Source organism: Suricata suricatta, chromosome 4, assembly GCF_006229205.1.
Source record: "Suricata suricatta isolate VVHF042 chromosome 4, meerkat_22Aug2017_6uvM2_HiC, whole genome shotgun sequence".
Taxonomy (NCBI): domain Eukaryota; kingdom Metazoa; phylum Chordata; class Mammalia; order Carnivora; family Herpestidae; genus Suricata; species Suricata suricatta.
This window is the reverse complement of record NC_043703.1, coordinates 34,434,904-34,443,801: the sequence shown is the minus strand read 5'-3', so window position 1 is coordinate 34,443,801 and position 8,898 is coordinate 34,434,904. Positions and strand designations below refer to the sequence as shown.

The window sequence follows — 8,898 nt, the reverse complement described above, 5'->3', positions numbered from 1 at the left end:
GAGAATTAACATTCGGGAGGTATTGTCTAGGATGAGAGACGCTTCTGGGATGCTAGTAAGGTTCCATTCCTTGATCCAAGAACTGGGTGTACAATTCAACAAGCTGAAAACTTACAATTGGTGCACTCTCCTGCATGTATGTTATAAATTAATAAAAAAAAGTAAAGCCTAGATGCATAATTGGTAAACATCTTCTCAATAAAATAAATGTAACAATATACATTTATAAAATAAAAATTAAAAATTTCTCAGCAAACTCCTTTTTCTCAGACTTTAATACTCCCACCTCAAAATCAATCAGTTTAATAGTATGGTGTGGAAGAGATCAATATCTTCATAGATCTAAGTGTATGTAGAGATCCGTATTGCTATTTTTACATCAATCCTCACAAGTCTACTTTGTTCAGTTTAGCATCTATGTATGTTTCTATCATAAGGTTATAATTACTTGTTTTTCATTTATAGATACTGAATTTGTCTCCTAGTCTGCTCATTTACACAATGAGGCAAGTGTATTTATGTACATGCATGCAGGTACTTCTATAAAAGATTTTCTAGATTTCTAATAGATGAGTATATTTTACATATCAAACTGTGCTACCAAAGTGTTCCCTACATGTATAAAGTATACATTTTATGGTACTAATTCAGATAATATTTAATTATACCTTTCACTATAGAAATTTATCATGTTAGTGAGTGATAAACATTTACTTACCATCTACCCTTATAGAACTAACCCATTTATGGACACAAAAGTTACTTAATCCATGAAAACAAAATCAGCCTCATTCAAAGATACAAAAGAATAAAGTTAGAGTCATGAACATCTAATCTTTAATGCAATATATGGGGTTGTTAGCAAGGGACTCCCAAAATAAAAATATGCTATTCTTGAGCAATGAATTTAGGAAGGATGAAAGTGTAAGAGATAGTTAATAAAAGTTAGTGCAAGATATTGATTTCCTCTCGTGTCATCCAATGACCGATGCATTCAACACTCTTCCCTGAGAACACAAGTTCTTGTGTTTCCTGAAGAGGGTAATCCTGCCAGAGACCACAGTCCTTCCCAGAGACACTTCCCACTTGTGTAGAACCTGACCTAAGGAAGTCAATCTACAGTTAGAAGAGTTTTGTAAAAAGTTTCTCTCAGCCAGAAATTGTGGATATTAATGGATCTATTATCTCTCAGTTAGAGTTGCCATCCAGAGAATTAAGCACTTGGTATAATAGGAGCAAACACCAAGATACATGGAGATGAATAAAAATGAAAGTAGCCAAGTCTCCATAATGATGGAGAACCAGAGATGGACCCAAAGGGCACTGACTTCCGAAGGAACCAATGCTTTTCTGGTTTAGTCACCTGGGTTGCTGACATTTTCTTACTATAATAAAAGTCAGAGATAAAGTTCTTTGCCTGAAATGGCTGTTTTCTTTACTTCTTCTTGTATCCTTATATTAAATCTCACTTATTAAAGTGATAAATTAATACAGAGATGAGTTCAGTAATACATAAAGATTTCCTGGACAAAATACATGCTGTTGGTGATTAAGGAGTTTCTGAAACAACTGAAGAGTAGTCACTTTTCAGTGATGAGAACGTTACTACTGGGGAAAAAACTGTAACGTGATTTTAACCAAAAAATTGAACCCACATAAGTGAGATTCCCTAATAAAGGTGAACAATCTGGGTGACACCTGTAAAATGGAAGGTAAAGTTAGTCATTCTCTGATACTTCTAAGAAACAGATTTTGTTGTTGCTGCGTAGACAAAAGGTACCAGCCTGTAGATAACAGAGTTTCAAGGACAAAAACAGATAGGATGGTTATTCACATCACAGATTGAAAGGGCAGGAAACTGTCAATTAATGTCAAATAATGCCAATTTATTTTAATTGATGTAGTTTCTTAACATATATTTTAATTCTGGAGTATTAATTATATATCAAAATTCTCCAGATTCTGTTATGTTTATTTTTACATATACTTTTTAAATAGATTATCTATTTTTCAAGACATGCCATTGCATTTTTAATTAATATTGTGTTAATTAGAAAGGTTGATAGTTTCAGAACACTGAGGTTTATTAAACTCTTCTGTATTAAACTCCCTCAGATTTATAAAAGATTCTTTAAATCACACAAATTTTTTTCATTTTTGTTTTTCTGAGATGTTACACATATGTCTTTGCTGTGAATAGAAACTTTTCTTCACTTATACATTTTATCTGATTTGGAGTCTCTATGTGACTGCTTTTTAACCAGTCCCCATATTTATTTCTCTTTCTATCTGTCCGTCTTTGGTTAAAAGTATAAAAATCATTACCAACAAAATATTGCCTGCTTCTTTAAAATGTTTATATTTATTATTCTTTGTAGACTAATTGCATTGATTCTCACTTTCAGAACAATTTCAAATAATTGTGGTTACAGGGGCCTCTGTCATCGTCTTCACTTCAGATGGAAGATTTCAAGCTGACTCTTCCTATGAGACATTTTGTGTTATGTTATAGAGGCAACAATCCAGTCTACTTTTTTTTTCTTTGATGGAGCCGTTATTTAATCAGACTCTTTGTAAGACACTTAGAACACCAGTTTGTGAGGGTAAACTCCATTCGTGAGAGTAAACACGGAGCCGAGGTAGCCCTGAAGCTGAGGGACAGCTTTGATTTCTGGCAGAATTTGTGAGTCCACAGCTTCCTGATCCACCTTGCGCTGCTCTGTGATCTCGTATTTCTCTTTCTCCGTGTGGAAGATCTCCCCTTCCTGGTGTCTGGGTTCACGCAGCTGCTTCTTCTTAAAGTCAGCATCAGTGAGGTGTTTGGGGATTTTCACGGTGCTGATAGCAATTTTGGTGGAGGTGGCAATGACAAATTTCTGGTGTGTTCTATGCAGAGGAACGCGATTGAGGGACAGAGGTCTAGTCACAAGCAGCAAACAACTGCTCAGTTGCTTCAGAAAAACCACCCTCCTGCCCCTGTGGCGCCCAGTGAGGATGATCAGGATGGTCCTGGGTGTGATGCTGGCTCGCAGTGTCCTCACGTGCTGACTGACAGGTTTTTTGCCGTGGCTCAACAGCTTCCGAGGCACGTCTTGGGTAGGGTAATACCTGGGCATCTTGAGGAGTTTAGCCACTCGGGTACCACCATTCTTGTCACCACCGACTGGTTTTGTGACTGTAGCAAGAACCTTCTCCTTCTTTTTCTTCTCACTCCCGGATTTAGCTGCTGAATACTTCCTCTTGTACCGGCCTTCCTCGAATACATAGCCGATCCGGAGCACCTGCCAATTCCCCGCACTAGGACAGGTTTTGGCTGCAGTGGGGCTTCCGCTTCTTTGGCGTTTCAGCCCTGAGGTTACCCTTCTTGACCTTGTCACCAGCATCAGCACTCTGGGCTTCGGGTTTCTTCTCCTTAGTATCTGGCTTCTCGGCTTTTTCGCCTGCCATCTTGCAAGATGGGAAAGAGCTAGTCTACTTTTAATATTCACTAAATAATTACATACTGATATTAAATTTTATCAAATGTCTTATCATCATTTATGAAAACTATCTTGTTCCTTTGTCATGTTGACATGTTAAATTGTATGTTGATAAATTTTCTAATTTTGGAGTACACTTATGTTCCTGGTAAAAGTCCTGTTTATTCATGTTAACATTCTTTGGAGTCTATTCGTAAATATCTGCTAAGAGATTCTAGCATATATATTCATAATTGAAAAAAGCCTGTTTTCTATTCTTGTGATTGTTAGCTGTGGATGTCAATAGAATGCTATACTTGTAAAAAGTCTTTAGAAAACTTTTTCATCTTTCATTCTCTGTATATTTAAATTTTTTCTATATGAGGTTCTATTCTTTAAAGTTTATATGATTAATCTACAGAAACTTTTGGTTCTACTGTCCTTTTGTAGCTAGCTGCTTTAAAGTTTATCCATTGTTTTCTTGAGTAATAAATTTGCTCAGCTTTTTTCCTTTGGTCCAAATTTAAAACTTATATTTTTCAAAATCCATCATGTATTTCATAGAACTCTTTATATTTATTTGCCTGGTATTAAGCAAAATTATCTCTTAAATCTAATGGTGATTTGTATATTTATCAATAAATTATTAAATGGCATCTGAATGCTTTATTATTCTTTTGTTTTTCTAAAATATATGTTAATATTTTATGAAAGAATGTAAATTCTCTTTAGATAACAACTAATAATTACAGTTGTTTCATTCAACGTGCTCATATTATAAAGAAGAAATCCAGAAATCCAGAAATATTAGATGGACAAGTGATTTATCAAGAATTATATAACCACTCATGTATATCCTTCAGTCTTTGTCTAGAGTTTTCCTCCATGGAACAAATACAATAGGACCCATTAAAAGATGTATATGTTAGAAAAACGTATTGGATTCCTACTCTAGGACTCTTGTGGCTTTGGGCAAATTGCTTAACTTCTCTATCCCTCATTTTTTCACCTCTAAAATAAGGTAAATAATGTACCACTTGCCTTATAGTGTTGTTCCAGTATCTGGTAATAATCCTTAAAAATTCTTGTATTTTTGAAACAAAAATATGGGTCACAATCCTGTGCTTTAAAACTACTCTGTATTTCATATAACTTTATTTTTTTATGTTTCAACTTTACTGTCTTTGAGTTGACATTTATAGCAAATCCACATTTGAATTTTAAAAACCTTTAAAAGTGTTCATATTGAGTCTAAAATACCAAGTATGAGATATACAAATGTATATGATATTTATATTACTTCGTGTATTTTAATCTACTATTTTATTATTGAAATCAGGCCTATCTTCTGAGATTGTCAAGTGTCCTTATGAATATTCAGTTTTCTTTTCTCTTTAAAGTCTGTGTTTAAAAAAATAACTCTAGTCTTTCCTCGTATTCTTTCCTTTGAACAAATACTTTATCTCTGCTCCAGTCCAGTGTTCATTACCACATCAATAAGCCTGTTTGGTTTGCTTTCCATCTTAATATGATTGTTTATATATTTTTCTGTTGCTTTTACTAACGATCCTGCTTGCCAATTGTGCTCTGTTTGAAGTATACATATCCTCCATCTGCTGTAACATTTTGTACCCATGTCCCAGCTGTACTAATTCTATTAATTGCATACTATTTATTGAACTTTATCGTCCAGAATTAATCTTATGTGTTTAAAAAAACCTGAATTACTTATGAACGGAATTGCTCTAGATTCAATATTTTGTTCTTAGAGTTCATTTGTAAAATAAAACATTTGTGCTTTTAGTTTTCTTGGAATTGTAGCCCTTAAATGAATCTAATAAAATATTAGATCCATTCACCTTGCCACAAACGGGCTTTTCTTGTGAGAAAAAGAAATCATCCTTTCGCTCCCTTTGAGAACTGTGTGTTGGTGACGGTCTTGGAGTGCATCCCAAAGATTCTGGCAAAGGTTTAGTCCAGAATCTATAGCTAAGAGCTTTGGTTCACTATCTCCTCTTAATATTCTAATAGCATTAGACATAGCATTAAACCTCTCTGAGTCTCAATTTTCTACTTTGTAAATTTTAAAATTGGCATTTTAAAACTCACGTAGAGTGGCTTAAGTAATACTAACTTTAAATAGACTAGACGAGACTGGCACATATAAAACAAAGTTCTTGCATGGTGCCTGAAAGTGTTTCTCCTTCCATAGAATAAAGAAACTAGATGAGAAGGCATTAGGTTCCTTTCTCTTGTAATCCTCACTGGTTCTGCTGTACATTTCACCTTTTATAATATGAATACATTTATATTTTTCCTATCTATGCACTGTGTCTCCTGTCTTCCCAATGCTTGGTTTTTCAAGAGCTCCTCCTTTGTAGTTATTTTCACATTTCAGTCACAAGTCTGCAGAGCCTGACAAAACTGAGGATGAAACTTTGACTGAAACAGACAGACTCTGATCCAGTTATAAAAAGTTAAGTCATTTCTTCATCTGCCACAAATGATGATGATTCTCAAAGAACACAGAGCTTTGGCATTTGAAGCCAAAACTGGTTTGAATCCTGGGTCTGTTTATTATTTCAGCATCCTTAGACGAATCACTTAAACTGTCTGAATTGTTTTACTCTCTCTGAAAAGAAAATAATACTTCTCTTTCTACAATCCAGATTCCTGTGAGAATCAAGTATAATAATGCTCTGCATTTTGTACATTAAAAATGGCCTGAAACTATTAGTTACATTTATTTATATGGCATTATGAATTACTTGTCAATTACTCTAAAAGCCAAAGAGCCTCGTCATGAAAACAGTCCCTCTCCTGTGAGGATAGCTGGAGAGAAAAATAACCTGGAATTCTTGGCCACACTGTATATATGCCAGTGTAGCCAGAGGATGAGGCAGGAAAATTGTCCCTTGGGCAGGAAGATAAGAAGTGCAGTCACAGCTCCTGAGCTCAAGTACCCTGTTTTTGCAGGCCTCCAGCCAGGCTCTGGAGAGCTCCTATTCTAGAAGTACGTAAATTAGCAGTTCGATTTTAGAGAGTGATTAGTGCTTAGTCTCTAATGCATTCAGCCAACTCAAGCCACTAAAAGTTGTCTGGAAATTATTACAAGGCATATTTTGGGAGCTATCAGTCCATCAAGTTAAAGATAGAAAAATTTATCTATTTTTTATCTATTTTTAATCTAAATTTTACATAACAAATCTCTATAAGCACCCTATCTTAACATCTCTCTACTCCTTTCCCTTACTCAACTCTTGCTAGAAGTACAGGAAGTAAACTCATCCAGAACAGAAACAAGCACAAATCTAAGCCACAAACATGACTGAAGCCTCAAGCATGCGCAGCTGAATGAGGTATCACTAACCTCACCGAGCGGCAGCATGTAGGCATATGTCAAGTACCAACACAGGCCTGGGACAGTCCGGGAGTTATATGCAAGCACAGCAGTTTACCTCATCTAACTTTTGCGAGATCTTAAGAGATCTTAATTTATTGAAAGTGTAATCTAGGGCTCATAGGACTAACAAAAGACTGAAAAAAAAGGTTTAGAAAATGAGAAGGAAAAAAAGAAGGCCGGAAACAGGAACCATAGCAAAGTCCGCTTAAACCCTACTGGCATCTCAACATCATCACTTTCTGTGTCTATCACTAAAGATTCAAATTTGCAGGAGATAGATTATAATAGACTGAGCCTAACCCACCTAAGTGACCCCCAATGGGCCAGGAGGTGGATAGTGAAGCTATAATTTCTTCAGCTTTCAGACTGAGGATGGCCACTGTCTCCTAGCAGGACTACACACAATTGAGGATTGCCTAGAAAGCAGACATTTTTGCTAATAAAAGGATCTAAAAATGACAAATTCCATTTCACTGACCTAAACCATGGTCTCTCATGATCCAAATGAAGCATGCTTATTCTAGGAAAAGTTTCTTAAACATGTTCTTAAAATCATGATCAATAAATTAACAAAACCAATAGAGCCATGTTATAAAACACAGCTATGCAAGAGTATATTTTGCCAGTACCATGGACAGGGGGATCAACAACTAGGTAAGCAGCTACCAAAGATGGCATTCAGTGCTTTCTATATTGCACATAACAGCATTCATCTTTCATTCAGCTACAGGCAACAAAAGAGATTTGAGACAGCTATTGGGTGACATTTTGCCTGTTTATAGATTCCTACCAGAAACCGAAATATCACTTGGTGGCTATCCACTTAAGAGCTGTTGACAGGCACTATTACCTATTTACCCAAAAGCAATTCACAGCCCAACCCCTCTTCTTTGCTGCTAGATCTTGCCTTTTCATTTAGAAACTAAAAATGTCAAAGACTCATTTCCCCTGTCTCTCTCCTTCATATGGAGGATGGACAAATGACTCAATAGTCGCCACTAAAATTTCACAGTAAGTGATCTGGGTAGAATCTTGATTAAAAAAAATGCATTCAAGGGGGGAAAAAATCTTCTTACTTTTTTTTATAATCTGAGGCTGTGCTACACAGATTCACTATGAACATTCAAGTACCTTAAGAAGATAGAGAAATTAATTTTAGAGAAGCTAACTCAGAACACCTTGCAGTCACTTTTCTCTGGAATGATTGACATGTGAGAAAATCTTTCCAACTTTAAGCCTTTTTAGATGAGTTTTATGTTACTTGCAACCAAAAGCATACTGACCGACAAGTAATTTGAGAATGGGAAGTAGGCGTAACATTTAAGAGATCCTGAAAGATGAATTGGTAGAGTTGAGAACACAGAATTGAGAACTATCACAAGCTGGAAAGTTGGCAGTCATCATGAAGCCATAAGCATGTGATTACACAATTTCCTGATATGCCATGGAATACTAAGTAGCCCTTGAATCTTTAATGTTATGGGAAATGGCAGGAGAATTGAGAATATCGGTATTTGTTGTTTATTACTTGTAGGATTTTTTTGAGGTCCTATTTAAAATAAAGATAAACCTAGTCTAAAGTCAGCTGGTATGGAAGAAAGCAGAGAAAAATATGACCTTCTTTTTGTGTGTGTGTGTGTGTGTGTGTGTTCAATTACTTTAATAGTGCTACATTTACCATGTTATCACCATGGAATGTAAATTCAGGTTAAAGAAGAAAATTTTACAAGTGTGATAGCACTCTAGAGTATACCGAAGTTTGTGTATGTCTGACCAAACCACCTTGCTGATAAATCACTAATCACTTCAATTATAGGTAATTTGTTAACATTTATGATTCTTACCAAAAAAATAAGTTTCATACATTTAAAAAGTGTTTTTCATTTACCTTTGCATTAGTACTTAAAATACACATTTCTATTTCAAGATAACATTTAAAAGTTATTCTAATACAACAGCAGCATAAATATAATTCTGCAATTATTAAAAAAAAGCTAAACTGAGACCCATACTTAAGTTATTCTCATGTTTACAAAT

The 8,898-nt window shown here is 35.1% G+C and overlaps 1 pseudogene; it reads right to left on the bottom strand.

Moving 5' to 3' along the window:
- Positions 1-2,582: 2,582 nt before the first annotated feature.
- On the bottom strand, positions 2,583-3,447 carry LOC115290485 (annotated as a pseudogene).
- Positions 3,448-8,898: the final 5,451 nt, after the last annotated feature.